The following is an 18,597-nucleotide window of genomic DNA, read 5'->3' on the forward strand; positions in this document are numbered from 1 at the left end:
TTCTGGAAAAATTTCGTTCAAGAAAAATTTCCCCGACAAAATTCTTTTTTTTTACTCCTTGACCGAGAACTAGTTGCGTTGACCGAGATCTCAAACAGTTGACCTAGAACTAGTTGCGTTGACCGAGAACAAGAACAGTTGACCAATCTTTGACCGAGAACCAATAGGTTTGACCGAGAACCAATAGGTTTGACCGAGAACCAATGTATTCAGCCGAGAACCAGTAAATTTGACCGAAAACTTTGCTGACCGAGAACTGATCTTGACCGAACACAAGTATTTACCGAGATCTCTGATTTAAGCAAGTTTTGTCAGAGAACTAAGTGTAGCCGAAAACCAAAATCAGCCGAGAACCAATCTTAGCCAAGAGCTGATCTTGGCCGAAATCCCTAAACCTTCCAGATTTTGGTTGCAACAAACTTCCGAGAATTAAGGAATTTGATTTTTTTCCAAATCAAATCCAATCTAAAACCTAAAATAAACTTCCTCTTCTCCGATTACAAACTCGCCGGAAAAACGAACACAGCCACCAAAAATCAAGATCTTGAATATGTTAATATCACAATAACGAGCCTGAATTCGTCCAAGGCTCTGATACCAATTGTAAGACCCGAATCTGGATCACTACAATTATGATATCAATATAACAACTATAGGTGCGGAATACCTATACCTGGTGATTCAAGAACACAAATCAATAAAGTAAAGTAACACGGAGTTGCTTCAAAATACACGTATATTAAAAATACGTCTGGTGCTTAAGCAATTACAATATGTAATCACAATGACTTGGAATGAACAACTCTCTAGTTCTGCTCACTCTATTCTCTCGTGAACAACACTAAATCATTTCTTACCTTCAGTTGGCCTCAGATCCTTAAATATAGTAGAGCAGAGAGTGTTTGGTTTAAGTGTGTGTTTTTGAAGGTGTAGGCTATGGTGTAGAGATGTATGGAAATGGAAAGGATTAGGGTTTAAAGGGTATTTATACTGTGACACCCTGCATTTTCACTTTAACATGGTTAACCCAAAGTCCGTTATCTTACACGTCATGCATAACATTTACATGAGTCAAAAACGAGTCATACACATGAGTCTGCCATTACACGTTGGTGATTAATGTCGAGTTAGATATGTTTAAATAGTTCAGATATAATTGTTATGTGCTAGATGGTTTTATGTGTTACACGATATAGTACATTAAGCTCGTTTAACATTCTATTAGTTATTAAATAAGAAAATAATATCTCAAGCATATGTTTATAATATTATCTATGTGAAAATACAAGGTAAATGATTATGTGTTTAGTTTATACATTGTTTACACGATATAGTACATTAAGCTCGTTTAACATTCTATTAGTTATTAAATAAGAAAATAATATCTCGAGCATATGTTTATAATATTATCTATGTGAAAATACATGGTAAATGATTATGTGTTTAGTTTATACATTGTTTCATGAAATTGCGATCGGTTGCGTGTAATTCGTATGTTTTCACCTTTTACAAATTAATATTTATGAAAGAACAAAGAGGCTTAGTTTTATTAACTTGGGTTTGTATTTTATTCGTAATGATTCATTATAATCCGGTTTGATTGTTATAAAGTTCGTTTAAAACCAAAACTGATTCTAAAAAGACCATTCCTATAAATATGATTAATTATAATATTAATTAAATGACCAACCCTATTCCCCACCCATAATTTGTTGACCTTCAGCCTCTATCTCTTCATGGGCACTGCCTCACACCACACACATACAAACCCTTCGATTCAAGCTTGATTATTGCAATTGGTGGTGTCTTTGAGTGATTCTCACCATTCTAAATGCTAATTGGTAAGTTTTATGCATCAATTTCATGTTTTGATGAGTTATTGTGAAATCCTAGATGTTCAATCTCTGTAATAAGAATGATTATGATGTTAATTGATGAATTAGAACCATAGAGATGTCATAAACATGTTACGGAATGAGTTTTGTTGACAACAGTTTGCTGATATATACGTTATCGTTGATTGATTGATCTGTAACTCGATGATAATTGATTTATTATGATGGATTCTTAAATATTTGAAGTTCTACTTTGAGTCTAGTTTCCAGAAAGCTAAACTTTGCAATTATTGGACGAGTTATGAATAGTTTTTATGATTTTACAAAAACATGTGTCAAAGCTGTTATGGGAAGTCAGATTCTGGTCTGTCTTCCTGACATCATAACTCTTTCTTGGAAAGTTCAAATGGGTTGGTTCCAAATCTGGAACTTAAAAACATGAGTTTAGAAGACAACCCAATTGTCCTTACACAATTTGGATAAAGGAGTTGAGAGAACCATGAAACAACTTTTTGTTGCGCAATCTGCTGAACTGTTGGTACCTATCTGCATGGAAACCGAAGTTGCGCTAATTTCCAGGTTAATTTTCCATAATTTCACTTTCTCAATTCCACGTTAACCTTTTGGGGTTTCGATTTGATAGAATTAGTTGTTGATATAATCTGTATTGATGTTGTGGTTACAAGAATAGATTACTGGAGCGGCGATTTTGTCGCAAACCCTAACTGACGACTATGAAATCTGAGATCTGGGTTACGGCTGGTCAAGAAAGGTATCATAATTTGCATCCTTTTTAATATTGTTCTTATCTTGTAAGTAATATTTATGTGTTTGGAAATTAAATTTACTTGCTATTATTTATCTAATGATTTTGAGGATTTGTGTACACGCACTAAAAAGTGGGTTCAAGAACTTCAAAAACAAGGTGAGCAGATATCATCTACTCTGGTTTCACAAGCTGTTAACTAAATAACTAGAAGATGTTTATTCTTGATTATTTGCATTCTTATTTTATAGCTCTATCTCTTTTTTTTTTCAGTTTGATAATTATTAAATCAGTTAATGTTTTAAGTTTTGACGATGTTGCTGAACTTGCTTATTATGGTTTGAATCGCTTAAATTTCGTGTTTACACAAAGATGTTGATGCAAGACCAACAACAGAGAAGGTAATAAAGAAAAGCTGGCTATATGTGATAATTCAGAAAATTTTATGTTTTTATATCAACGAACTTATGGTTTTTTATTGATATACTTATTCAGCTTCTTTCACATCCATTTATAAAAAAGCACGAGGCTTCTAAAGTCGTTTAGGAGCTTTTGTTCGTAAGTTCTTATCCTTTCAAAATCAACAAGATAAAGACATTTAAAACATTGTTAATTATCTAACATTTATATTCTCGTGTGTTTGGTATCATCGGATGCTAGCAGTGCGTTATTATTTACTCTTTGACGGGTGTGATTAAGTGATGAATTTTGGAAATATGCAAAGGGTTTCTATGATCAATCATCAACTTTCAGGTATAATGACCATTTTACCCTCATCATAAAATATGACTAAAATACACCTGTAACGTTTTTTTAATTTTTATTTTCAGTTTACCAGGAAAGAATCTGTTCGGCTGAATTTTATTTTCACGACTATCAAACATAAGCTGGCGAATGGTCTTTTGAAAAGCTTGTGTATGTGGTGGATGAGAGGCAACCAAAGGTGTGTTGCTCTTTTAACATGTAAGATTACAAATAAAACGTTAAATGTTATGTTTTAACGACTCACATTTAAAATCTTTATTCATTATCGTTCATTTTAAAGATTGTTTATTGGTTATAACCACTTAGTTGTTAACTACATACTACAGTTTATGCTCATTGCAGTCACGTGAAAGGTATTTTTTTTGCTATGTAATATAACTGGCCTTGGAAGCTATCATTGAATTCACTCATCTGCAGGTGGGAATGCACTTCTTCGGCACCATTTTTCTGGTAACTTTTAGCTAACCCAACTTAAAAGGCTATAAACTTTAGAAAGTTGAATGATCAAATTTAGAAGTTGCAAGATGGGTGGGTCATATGAGATGCGTCGGGCTCAAAACCAGTGCAGTTGGGTTGACTTGACTTGACATATTTGTCCACTCCTAAGAAACTAATTAGTGAAATAAAACGATTAAATAATTATATTTTTACTGTGTAAATTTAAGGGTATTTGCAATGCATTAAAAAATACCTTGGGTAACTATTGACCCTTTCTGGAACAAAGATGGCCCAAATAGACACCTTTTAAAGAAGATTAAGAAGTTTTTAGAACCAAGACTATTTGTTATTTAACTAATTTTTGTTCTATTATGTGTATAGTGTGTTGTTTATTTAAAGAACGGAGAAATGGAAACTGCACATTCGGATACAGTAGCCGCTGTTCGCTGGTTAGACTGAGGTGAGTTGAAATTTTAATTCTTTATGTATTATGTTTGTATAGATGTAACAGTTAATGAGCTCGAGCTTGTTTTATTATTGATATAAAAAATGAGCTCGAGCTTGAGCCGAAGCTTCACATATTGAGCTCAAGCCGGTTCATGAGCCTAAACGAGTTTTTATTTAACATATTAATATGTCAATATACATTCATTTAGTATTACATTAAACTTATCTATAATCATGATATTTAAATAAAAAATAGCTTGTCAACCCAACCTGTATGAATGTTTTTGTGTTTGTGTTTGTGTTTGTTTATTTTGTTTCGTTAATGTTCTAAACAAATGGTTCACAAACATAATCGAACACGAGTGTAAACTAAACTTGAATGTCTAATTTTTGTTTGTTTATTTCATTAATGTTATTATTAGGAGTACGGTAGTATTGAAACAAGTCAACAACATATTCACTAGCATCTTCATTTGCTTTTTGGAATTTGGTTAGTTATTTTTAATGTCTGAATTGCCAGAAATCAAGTTAGGGTATTTGTAGATAGGGGTGTAAATGAGCCGAGCTCGAGCTTGGCTTGTTTATTGTTTATAACTTAATTTATATACGTTTTTATTTATTATTATATATTTGAGAAAATTTATGAATGAGCCTAAGCTCGGCTTTAGCTTGTGTAGCCTTAAACGAGCCACAACTCAAGCTTGATGTGCATTGTGAAATTAATACAACCCAAATTGGTTCTTAGATAAGAATATGTTTGAAAACTTGAGTTTTGACCTTTTTAAAGAATGAAATTCAATTTTGATGGATTCTATTGATATTCTTTATGCGGGTATTTCACTTTTGGTTTTCCCATATGTAAATTTTTATTTATGGTTTTCATAATTAATATTATTATATTGACTAGGCATTTTGTTTTGAGGATTGTTGACTTTTTAATTAAGATTAACCTTTTGTTGGCACCAATTCAATATTTATATTCATTTTGTTTCAGCTTACAATTTTCAAGTCAAATCAGTAAAACCAAAAAGCTGCATATAGTAGAGGCGAACACAAACCAAAATCAAACGGTTTTAAAAACTTAAAATATAACAGAAGCGAACCTAACGCGTGCTCCTCCATACTAAATACAATATTCAGTTAAATATTAATACCAATCTCTTATAAATAATCTATTTTTGCAGTTTGGTGTGGTCCAACCCGACGTGGGCGGTTAGCTCACTTGGGAAGAAGACAATGGACGTGCGTATTAAGAAAAAGTACTCGGCAGCTGTATAAATCAGCCCGTGCACATTGGCTCGTTTCAACGCAGACGAGGTATGGAAAGTTGCAGCAGATGCTGTAAAAAGAACACGAGTTTTTTGTGAGTTTTTTGTGTACGTTTGTTTAAATTTAACCGAACAAGTGAACGGGCATGCGCTCAACATATTGTCTTGTTCTTGTTCATTAGTTATGAAAATTTACGTGTTGGTTTGTCAAACTTTAACCAAACACACGAACTAACACAAAGACTTAAACAAATGGATTTTCACGTTCTTGTTTTTTTGCAAAGAAAATAAAGGTGCTCGTGTTCGATTGTAAAGAAAATAAACGTGTTTGTTTGTTAAGAAAATAAGCGTGTTTGTGTACGTATGTTAAGAACATAAACGGTTTCGTGTACATCCATTACACAAATAACCAAGTTCTATAAGAAAATAAAAGAGTTCATGTTGGGTCGTTTCACTTTAACAGAACACTAAAAAACGATTTTTATTCGTAAAGAAATGAAGCGTGCCCGTGTTCGTTCGTTTTAGCCAAACACTTAAACCAAACACTAACTATTTCGACTACTTGTTTGATTTTTAAATTTTTGTTGTTTGTGCGTATGTTATTAAATTGGATTGAGTTTGCTTTTGTGATTTTGTGCTGTTGAAATTGTTGTTTGTGCTAATAGACTTATTGCTCATGTTTTTGTATGAAGAATGAGGTAATTTTGTAACAAATGGTGAAATGTTTAGTGTGGAATAATTCTTCACATATCAGATTCTATTTGCCTTGCCATTAGTCTCATGTTCAAGCTTGTTGGTAAATAGGACTATTTGTCATTTTGTATATATTCAAAATACAACTTAATGCTAGAATACATCATACAATGGTTATAATTTGTGTTTTTATGTCTTGAGATGTGCACTTGAGATGTGAAGCATTTTCTTCTTGCTTTATAAATGTGTATTAATGTTTCCAGATTGTATTCAAAGGTTCTTATACTTTTGTTACGCTGCAGATTGTTACCATATTTTCTGCCCTAAGTTGTGGTGAATTTGATGTCAACAAAGATGCATATGTGAGGCTTCAACTGAACAATTACTAAAATGTGTTTTTGAAATTTGCCACCTGAAAGTTTATGTTATATGTGTTGTTTACACCATATGTCAGATGCCATTGAACGTTGACAAGCTTAATAAAGACCCCCCTCCTCTTATGTCGTTGGACATCGACATGTTTACCAAAGAACCCAAGATCTAGGTTTGTTTTGAGTTTATTGAGAACTTGGCGCATTATGCAACACGGATGAGTTAAAATTACTAAGTTTATGGAAAACTAACACGGATGCATTATGCAATTGCTTTAAAATATATTGGCTTCTGCAATTTACATTTTAAATGTAGACATAATATAAACATAAGAGTTGAATATGATTGGACACACCGGAGATCAACCCATTAAAGTTAGAACGTAGAACATACCAAAATAGAGTTCAGTTTTAGGGCTGCTTTGATTGGCAGAAAGGGGGTATATATTCATGAGTTGACCAAATTTTGTGTGTATCATAGGATTAATTTAGCAGGTAAAGGGTTACGCTTATACATTGTCGCTCTTGCTACAGATTTGGTCTATAGACGTACAAAAAAACATGTCGCAACATGCATGTAAAAAACTTTGCTTTATATAGAAAAGTAGGTATGTTTGTTGAAGTCAATTAGATCATGCGTAGTGAGGCACTTCCCACCCCTAACGTGCCCTCAAAATGCCGGGAACACCGTCTCTAGGGTGCTTTGGGAGGGGGGGGGGGTGGGTGGGTGGGTGGGGGGGGGGCTTCACACAAAGCGACTGAAAGGGGGGGGGGGGATGACTGGTGGTTCTTTTATATGTTTTTGTTTTGTTGATAAATAATAATAAGGTAACGATTGGTTGAGGTTCCATCCACTACGTCAATTTTTGTCAAAACGCCCTATGATGATGTGGTGCCCCCATATGGGCTCCACGTGCTACACACGGTCTTATAGTGATACTCAAGAATGAGTTATATAATGTGTAAGAGACGAAAAGAGAGAAGAATAAGAAATATGTATATCAACTATAAGGACTTAATGAGAAAATTCAGTAATATTTATGGTATTGCTGGGAATAACGAATTAGATTTTTTGTTTATCGATTTTTAAAGGTGTGATTTTGGTAAATCTAACATAACTTTATGTTTTATAGGTACCCAGTTGTTATCTGTAACTTTTATATATATACTACCAGGCTACCAACTATCTATGTCAATATAACCATCGATAATTTGACCAGTTCTTAGAACCTATACATGCATTTGTTTTAACTTACCCTGTATAGAGCCTTATTTCATTCTATCTATTTTAAAAACTAATATACTATGAATTGATAAGAAAATTTTGTAAAATATTATACAAATAAGAAAACAAACTCATGTGCTATATATTTCAAGAGAGGATTGATAAACTAGCAGAAATGAATACTTGGTTTATAAATTTCCGCAGCTTCGGCCGCATCGCGCGGGCTTTTACTAGTATATATATATATATATATATATGATGTGTATCATTATAGAGCTCATAAAGTTATCTAAGAACCATAAGGAACCCTTAATAACTAACATTTTTTATTAAAATTTTTCTGTGTTCATATTATTGGAGTGTTATTTTATCACTTTCTGGTTTTATATTTATGATTACAATTATAAAAATTTGTTTTTACCCATATCTTAAATTTTTTTTTACATTGTAAATTTATTATTACATAAAACTTACAAATATGTAAACTTGTTATTTACACATGTTATAAAAACATTGTATATAAAATATGGTAAAATTAGTTTCAAACAACATTAATATATGAAAAAAGTAACAAAATGTTTGGTTGTTTATGAGTTCCTAAAAGTTCTTAACTTTTTTGGAGTTCTAAAATGATACTAACCCTATATACACACACAAACACACAACACACACACACTTTTATATATATATATATATATATATATATATATATATATATATATATAGATAAAGGATAAAATATAATAATTTCTTATCGTACATTACGTATGCGACACCCTCAACCCTAGATTTCAAAAATCACGGGGTGGCAAATTTGTGAATTATTTCAAATCGTTTCCATCCTAATTAACAGTTGCATCGATTCAGCCATCGTCACTGACGTCATTTGCAGACGCACGCTTTAATTGATTTGAATTGAAATACGCCATTTGTAGAAACACAGTTGCAGACGTTCCATATTTGTTCATATGATGGAATCGATGATCAAATTGACGATCGATTGATAATTGTTTGATGATTACGAGATTATGTGAAGTGATTTCAGTGTTTAATTTCATGTTACAGGTGTTTAATTTTAGATTTGAACTTCAGAACGTTTAAAGGTGTTCGCTTAAAGGTCTGAACGTATAAGTTGAACGTTTAAATTTTTTTGCCTGAACGTTTAAACTTTTAACCTTCAATGTTTAAAGGTTTAACATTTGAATGTTTAAGGGTAGGAATTTGGCTCGAACATTTAAACTTTTTGATCTAGACTTTTTTTCTAGTTTAAAAGTTCTGAACTTCTAAACTTTAGAAGTTCAGAACTTTTAAACTTTTTTGAACGTATTAGAACTTTAAAAGATTTTCATTTTTGGTCTAAAAATTTAAAAGATGTTCATTTTTGGTCAGAACGTTTAAAGGTCTTCAGTTTGTTCAGAACGTTTAAAACGTAATATTTTGAACCCTAATCAGAGCTTGATTGAGTGCATTATTTCTGCAATTTCATAATCGATTGATGAATCTAAATACTTCTACACATCAATTCGATTGATTAAATCATCATTTTTAATCAATTTTGAAGATTTCTTGATGTTCAACGACATTCGATTTTGATTTGGTTTTTGACTTTGGAGATTTCATACTTTAAGCTATGATTAGAGTTTAGAAATTGGATGAGACAGAGCGATGAGTTCTGAATTTGGATCAGAGTTGATTTGTAATCGATGAATTTGATCGCGAACTACTGTTGGGTTATTTACGAAACTGGCACCGTGTGTTTTTAATTTAACGCTCTGGAAGGTCGCGTACGTAATATACGATAAGCCATTATTGTACATTAACCCACCTATATATATATATATGTAACATTCAGCCACTCGCACCACCAATATTGTCCGCTTTTCCCACGAAGAGCTCACGGATTTGTGTTTGGTTGCCCATGTGAAGACTTCGCAGGAGGTCACCCATCCTGCTACTACTTCCTGCTGAGTACTCTTAACTAGAGATGGGAAAATAAATCGGGTAACCGAACCAACCCGAAACCGAACCGAAAACGGTTTGAAACCGATTATGTAGAACCCGGTTTGGAATCGATTGAAACCGTATGTTTGGAACCGCTTTGTAATTTTCTCCACCAAAACCGGTTCCAAACCGGTTAACCAAACCGGAACCGGTCAAAACCGGGCAAAATTCAGCTAAACCCCGAACCGAAACCGGTCGTCACTGTTCATGAAACCGGTTTCAACCCGAACCGAAACCGATCATAAACTGGTTTTAACTTTTATTTACCAACCCGAACCGGTTATAAGTTTTAAACCGGTTTGTGCACCTCTGCTCTTAACTGTGGAGCTCTCCTCTCGTCCGGTGCCGTTAAGACCAAAACTCCTTGGTGATTTAAGAGGCGTGACATTTACTTATGAACCAAGGATCTCTCTTGTCCACGACGATGTGGGATTTGCCTAGGATATTACAAACACCCCTTTTCAACTCATCGTCCTTGATGAGGTTTGCCCCAACATCCCATCCAGGATGTGGGATTTGCCTAAGGTGACGTCATGACACCCTAGGGACTCACCGTCTCTGATGAGGTTTAACCCACCATCTCTAACAACACAAGAGTGGCTCTATTACCACTTATAACATACGGCGTCTCGCACCACCAATATTGTCCGTTTTGCCCACGAAGAGCTCACAGATTTGTTTTGGTTGCCCAGGTGGAGACTTCCTCGGTAGTCACCCATCCTGCTACTACTTCCAGCTGAGCACGCTTAACCGTGGAGCTCTTCTCTCGTCCACTACCGTTAAGCCCAAAACGCATTGGTGATTTAAGAGACATCACATTTACTTATGAACCAATGATCTCTCTTGTCAATGGACGATGTGAGATTTGCCTACGATGTTACAATATATATATATGTATATGTATATATATGTATATATATATATATAAAATACAGTTAGAATAAATTTTTAATGAGGTTGGAAAGGTTTCGTGTTGTGGAAGAATGTGAAGGGTTTTAAGAAAAGTTTGTAATCTGATGTGATGGTTTATGTAGTTCTAGTGTTGTGGATGCTCTTATAACGAGAACTTAGTCGATCTATAGAGACAACTAAAACATTCTAATAGAGAATATGAACATGCCAAAATGATTTCTCAAAGGAAATTGCAATATCATTATAACATGTGAAACAATTAAATGCAATATGCAACAATCAATAATGTCTCTAGCTAATCACCGAATTGAATATACACAAGGGTATTTTAATCATAATTTTTTTGGGAATGTATTTAGATAGTTAATGGTATTTGTTAATTTTTCCCCATCTATCTAGATCTACCTTAAAAAAAGAAACACTATCATGTTCGATCCCAAATTGAAGAACACATTTCCTCATTGCAAAACTCAATTTCTAGTTTCAGGTATTCCTAGCTGTTCAGGCGGCATCACTATTAGTTTGAAATAAGAACATGAAAATCCTTTATTTGTCCTTCTCTATTCCAAGCTGTAACTGGTTTGGAACATCGATTTTCAAGAATCAGTTTGCAAAAATCAGTTGATTTGAAAAAACAATTGATGAAAACGGAAACGCTTTGAAATAGATGTAAACAATTCTTTTTCTTATTGTTTCTCTCCACTAATTTTGCAAATTTTTTTAACATTCCTTTTCATAATTGTCGATAAACAACATCTCATATTGCAAACGAATCATCTTCATCAATCTTCAATATTGGTGCTTCTTATTCACGAATTCATCAACCATAAGAATACCTGCAATTCAATTAAGTAATTCAAAAATAATAGCATAATTTTTTATGATCATTTAGAAATAAGTTGGAATGAAATAAATACCTTAAATAATAATAATAATAATAATAATATGGACCAACTCAAGGGAATATAATTATTATTAATATTTACCTAAATAAATACCTTAAATAATAATAAAAAAATATAGACCAACATCTGACACCCCACATTTTCACGTTAACTCCGTTAAACCAAACTTCATTTCTTACACAAGTCAGTAACGAGTTACACACATGTATCCGTCAGTACGGGTTAGTGATTAATGTTGAATCAGATACATTAAATACTTCATATATAGTTGTTACATGCTATATGATTATTTGTTACATGACTTGTGTATTCACATGTTTATTATACTAGTTATTATAATATTAGTTTAATAAATGAAAAGGAATTAAATAATAATAATAAAACTTATCAAAACTAGGTAGTTTTGATCAAGTCTAACTAAATCTCTTATTTTTCATATTTCCTTTTACCCTTCTAACCCTAATTTTCCCATCGATCGTTACTCCTACAAACTGGTCATCTTCTTCCCATCGATTGTTTCTTCTACACTAAACCCTTATTTTCCTTACTCCTCTCCACCCGTTCCCACCTGCCATTGTTGAACCTGCAATCCATTACTTCCACAGGTAATGACTTCCTTTAATTTTAACACCCATCTCGATTTCATTGTCCATTGCCCCTTTTATGTTTTGTTTAACAAGTTGTATCTGTCGTTTTTTAGTTTCTGATTTCAATGTTAGTTCAATTCAAATGTTTTGAAGGTATGCATAACCCTAATTTCAATAAGAACGTGTTCTGTAAATTTTTTAACTTGGGGCAGAAACTGCAGAGAATGGAGAATTTCTTTTGTTAAATTTATATATTCACTTTTTTCACTTGTCATATTGGGCTTTTCTTATTTCTCATAAACTTGTTTGATCTGTGCACATGTTAGTTTCTAGTCTCATTTTTTGTTACAGAGTTGTTAGTTTCTAGTTGTTTTGTTAAAATGACATTCTTTGTGTTTAATTATGTTTTAAACTTGACACAATCAAATATTTGTTGCTCTTTTGATGGCTGTTTTGTTGAAAAACAAAAGAAATCATATTCAAACGTCTTGACTTTAATAAATTTCAGCTCAGTTTTTTGTATTAAAGGATTTCGTGTAATAAGCGCGATTGCTTTATATTCAAATTAACTTTTTGTCACGTCTTGTGTTTATATATATATGATTATGTTCATGAGTGTTTTTGATTCTCAATCTCTACTTCATGGTGGTAAAATCGTACGATTTCGGTTGAAAGCAACATATCTGTAGATTGTTTAATTTGGGCTGGTATAGTGTAGAAAATGGACACATTGCAGATGTTCATTACAATATGTTTTTTGTTCAATTACTTAATAATCTATTTTTTCATTCAAGTATTACATTGGAAACATGCTACCTATTTGAATTATGTCTTTTCACATTAATTTATTACATTTTCTTGGTTTAGATCCAATCAGACATTCAATTTCATGGGCTTGAATTCTTCCACTTATCTAATATTATCATTCTTAATGTTACTTTACCTAACTGTTTGTGTTTCCAATTGCATGTTGTTGAGCAGGAGTAAGGTTTCCATAACTAGATCATAGACAACTTGATCCTCATAGCAGTGTATGGTTAAGGAAGAGTGAGGGTTTAGCATGTTATGGAGACTAGTTTAAGACTACAAAGGTTGCAGAGCATAATCATAAAGCTATGTATGGATGAAGACCACCTACCACTTGTTTGCAGTAGCATTGTTTGGGTTGGGTCAAATAAGTTGAGTTTGGTGATAGCTAAAGTGGAATGTGGATAAAAAAGTCAAAATCGACTCTTTTTTTCTTGTGTCAAAGTTGTTCACATACAGATGGGAGTCTAGAATTTGATTAGAAATGTTATAACTTCTTTGTTTTTCTTACACTGGCATACTTAATGATTTTAACTTTTATTGCCACCAATAATAGACTTCGTGTTATGTTTTGTTTTTGTTTCCGTTTTTGTGTTGTTATAACGAATTGGTATGGTAAAATGACTTCTTTTATACCTCAATGCTCAAGGACATAATAACAGGAACAATGAATACAACCATGCAAAACATAACAAATTATCCTAGTAAGCCGAGCTAAACAAACAAGACGAGAGTAGGCAATGTTCAACATGGATACATTGATTCTAGTAACATCTTTATTACACAAACACCATAAATGAAATACCTTCAACAATAGCCCATTTTTAGGACATACCAACAACATTCCACTGTGTATAATTGGCCCATAACTTGTCAGAATAAAGACATAAAGTGTATGACCTGCTTAAATTTAAAGTTGCTGCATACTAGTTTAAATTTAAAGTGCTACATTTTACTGAAATAAAAAAAAGATCCACCATTTGAATGCATCATGAGAAAAAACCAAAATCTTAGTATCTACTCAACTTATAATTAAACAACGGAGTACTCAAACAACCATAAATGTTAGATGTATCTTCAAGCCTATTCATAAATCATCTTTCTCTTTCTAGCAAAGACTCCTTCTCATGAAAGAAAAAATAAATTATGTGAATTATATTAACTAAAAAATGGTCACTAATTTTTAACGAACGTAGATCTTACCTTTCTTTTCGGGCATCCGCTAATGTAATGGCCCACTTCCTTGCAGTAAGAACATTTTCTCTTTTTTGTTGCTTCTAGGGATGATTTGATTCTAGTTGCATTTTTTGGACGCCCTTTAGTTTTAGTATTAAATGGTGGATCACGAACAGAAATTTGAGGCATCGTATTCACTTCCAAACTTCCCACATTGGAATCTAGTGAATCAATCTCAGACTATTTTGACTTTGCTCGAATGCTTTGTTCTTCTAAAAACTTCAACAACATGGTATTTAGTTTCCTTATCTCAGATAGAGAGTCTCTTGCTTGTTCGGTTGTTTTTCTAAAATTTGATTGAACACACCATAAAGTTAATGCACTGACCTCATTCCCACTATGTATGTCTTCGATCTCAATAGTGCAATCAGTCAACTTATATCTAGTATCAAGTGTCCACCTAGGTAAAATATAATGATCAGGTAGGGGTTGAACATTTTTTTCTTCAATACATATAAGATATGCTTGCATAACATCCCGTATGTTTCAAACTTTGAATATGAACAAGTAACATCTAACTTATCTAAGAGACGAAACTTAACATTTCTCCAAAATATTTTATCAATATTCAATTGTCCAACCTTATAGCTGATTTCTTCTAAACTCTTGCTAATTGTCTCATGAGTTAAATTGAAGGTAGCTTGGGTCCATTCATTCATGAATACTTTAAAGAGCTGTTTAGTGTAACGTGAACCTGCTTTTGCCTCTATCGGGTTCACAGAAGAAAAATGATATTTAAAATTCAAGACACATATATTCTTCACGATGAATTAGAAACAAGAAATTGAATATTATTTAAAATTGACAATAAGGATGAAAAGCATGCATCGCAAATCAGGAAAACAATTTCATCATCTAGTTTACACATATACATAATTAATTTAGGAGTTGTTTTTCACTAACCTTAATTATATAGGTATATATGTGTTCATTGTAGGATCAGAGAAGAAGATGAACAGTTTGTAGAAGTAACGATAAATGGGAAAATTAGGGTTAAAAGGATAAAAGGAAATATGAGAAATAAGGGATATAGTTAGATTTAATCAAAACTACGTAGTTTTGATAAGTTTTGCATCTAACTTAGGTGTATGACAACCCTATATTCACTATCCCCTAATAATAATAATAATAATAATTAAACCCGTCGTGCTACGCGACGGGGAGAGAGCCATGCCGTTGCGCTACACGGCGGACGTGAAATTTGGGAAACTTGTTTCAAAACCGATTTTAATACCCTAGAGGCCTCATAACCTCATCTAGCCTTTTCTAAACACACACACCTTCCTTTGGTCGATTCCATGGATTCTTGGGGTTTGGAGGAGCTAGGAATCATAGTTAACATCTATTGATCACAAAAAGTAGGCAACAATTTGCGAGTCAAGAGCATTCTTTTGATTTCGAGGAAAGTCTATTACATGCGTCACTATGCGAGTTCATGCAATTTATGCTTTTTTTCTGGCAAATCACAAAACATTTTCCTACTTGTTTTCGGGGAGAAAACACAAAACATTTTAGTATACTTTTTTTAGGAAGAAAACACAAATCATTTCCCTATACTTGTTTTTCAGGAGAAAACACAAAACATTTTTTCTATACTGGTTTTCGGGGCGAAAACATACACATATTCATATACTGGTTTTATGGAGGAAAATTCAGTGACTGATTTTCGATTTTTTAGAATTTCTTATATATATCGCAAGTTTATACCGGACGCCTTTTATGTCACTTAGATTCCTTACATACTTTGAATGGATAGGATGAGATCGCGGGGTTATATTGAGTAGTACTACTCGGTTTAACAAACCCCACCTGGGCTTGTCACGCTAGCATGACTAAGATGTCATAAAACATGTGTTTTATTAACCTAACTTCATACGCAGTGTTGGTGATTGACCTTGTTGTAACAACTTGGATTTTAACTTTATTATTTGTTAACCGATACTCAACCCGCTTCTATGTTCGAGAAAGTTTACCCATAAAATATCGCGTCTATCAAGTATTTATTATTCTATTAATATATGTTTATTATATTTATTTAATATATATCAAATAACTTTGAAACATATATAATTTATACCCTAAACTATACTTTAATCCCCTTTAATTTCCATCTCTATTCATGAGTGGCCTTTTTGCAAAATCTAATAAATATATCTTTTAACCCATTAACCCGTTTCCCAAAACCGTTTGCCCGATCCATTTCTTAAACTCGATACCCGATTTGATATCTTGCGCCACAATTGTCGTTGTAAACTTGGAATTAATCGGTGCGCATTGTTCTTCTTGCCTAAAACGATCTTGCCGATGTCACACCCCAAAAATCTTAATTAAGACAGCAGAAGACTTTAACTTAAGTCGTTCGGGTCATGACAGATTCCGATAACCAATAATAATAGAGCAAGAATATTTAATAATACAAGTTTAACTTTTATTTAATAAATTTTCCATTACATTATCAGAGTTATACACATGCTACCGCACGGTTTATTTAAAATCCCAGTTTCCTACATTATTCAAACACACAATCTAAGTTCTCTTTTCCTTGTCCCAATGAAGCCATCACTTACCTGAAAAACATATTAAAAATAAATGTCAACACGAATGTTGGTAAGTTATATTGAAAATATTACATACACACACACACATTTACATATATAAATTATAACGAAAGTAAGTCAATCGAAATTTCCAATTCAAGTCATCATAACAATATTATATCAATTTATCAAAAATAAATAAATAAATAAATAAATAAAGTAAACGAATACTTATAAATTTACACCATAAAATGGTTCAACGACCATTCTTTTATTATCTATTACCATAAGCAACGGTGGTAATCTTTTCCTACCATTCTTTTAACATGGTAATTATGTCTTTCAAAATTCTCAATAATCGAACTTCCCAAAAAACCAAGCATTTTGTCTTTTAAACAAATCGTACTGTTGTAGACTAGCAAAGAATACAACAAGTGTATGACTATCAAAATTGATAACTCGAAACATACCATACTCAAAATATTCCCACTTTAACCCAACGCGATTGGAAATGGGGGCGTCATCCCCGATAGGTCTATCAATATTTTGGTGCCCTTATTAATTCGGTTAACAGTTATTTAACCAATTGTTGACTCATCCCGCTTTTTACATGGTTTGTAAAATAATACATTTTATAAAAATATCAGTAAAAATCGATAAAGAATATGCTTTTCCCCCAAAACACAATAAAAACGATTCAAAAACGAGGGGTTGATAGAGAAACTCGCTGTTGAAGCTTTTCGTTCCAAAAATCGTGTGTCCTATATTAGTAAACGTTTTGTTAATAAAACTTGGTTTGAGTTTTAGTTTATAAAAAGCTTAAGTTATTAGTCCTAGTCTAATGATCACACAAGCAAATAAACAAGTAATTTCCTATCTAGACAAGTTAACTAGTACGTATGGCTTGGGTTTCGTTAACTATTGTTTTAATAACTAAATTAATAGACAAATAAAATCTATAAATATAATAAAATATTGAAGTTTCAGTTGCTGCAAAGTTTTTGTAACATCCCGTTTTCTCGTTTCGGATAATAAAATAAAATATGAGTTATTATGAGTCGGGCTGGTGTTGGGTTAAATAGATATGGGTTATGGACTTGGATTAAAATGGAAGGAAGAAAAGACCATGGGCTTAAGGCCATGACCCATAATATATAAACATAAATTACTCATTAATCCATCCATTTCACCCATTCCATACACCATCCAAAACACACACTTAAGCTCTCTCCATCTTTCTCTTCTCTCTAGCCGAAATAACCATGAAAACCGAGCATCGATCCGAGGTAATAATGTTATGATATCTTATGGATCCAACCCGTTTGATCTAGTCGTGAAACGACGAGCCGACACCCTCAATGATTAAAGTCACGAGATCCGTATGGAATCGGATATAAACCGGTCAAAAGACGAGCTTAGGGGTCACCCTAGATCGGATCTGATTGAACGGGACAAAAAATGGTAAAACGGTGCAAAATACGTTTTTCCGGCCACCGCCCGGTTTTCCGGCACGGCAGGGCCGGAAAGGCGGCGCGGATTTTAAGGATGTTCGAGTATGTTTCTGACATTCTCTGACCTAACCCTAGTTTGTTAGCGAAGACATAACGAATTAACAAGCAATTCGTTACGCCCAATCGTTAAGAAGAGCTAACGAATTAGAAACAGTTTGTTAAGCCATTCGTTAACGGAGAACAGACGAATGAAACCCCAGTTCGTTATAAGGGCCAATTCGTTATAAAGGTTCAATTCATTATACAGACTAGTTCGTTATAAAGGTTCAGCTCATTATAAAGGTTCAATTCGT

The 18,597-nt window shown here is 33.0% G+C and overlaps 1 long non-coding RNA gene across 1 annotated transcript; it reads left to right on the forward strand.

The window, feature by feature from the left end:
* Positions 1–2,399: 2,399 nt before the first annotated feature.
* Positions 2,400–3,578, forward strand: LOC143603644 (uncharacterized). Its single transcript, XR_013148102.1, has 3 exons — positions 2,400–3,159; positions 3,265–3,354; positions 3,432–3,578. It is a non-coding gene; the product is annotated as an uncharacterized LOC143603644 (long non-coding RNA).
* The last annotated feature ends 15,019 nt before the right edge of the window (positions 3,579–18,597 follow it).

Source organism: Bidens hawaiensis, unplaced genomic scaffold (genome assembly GCF_021521415.1).
Source record: "Bidens hawaiensis isolate Kalapana, Puna unplaced genomic scaffold, B.hawaiensis_p1.1 tig00062331_1, whole genome shotgun sequence".
Classification (NCBI taxonomy): Eukaryota; Viridiplantae; Streptophyta; class Magnoliopsida; order Asterales; family Asteraceae; genus Bidens; species Bidens hawaiensis.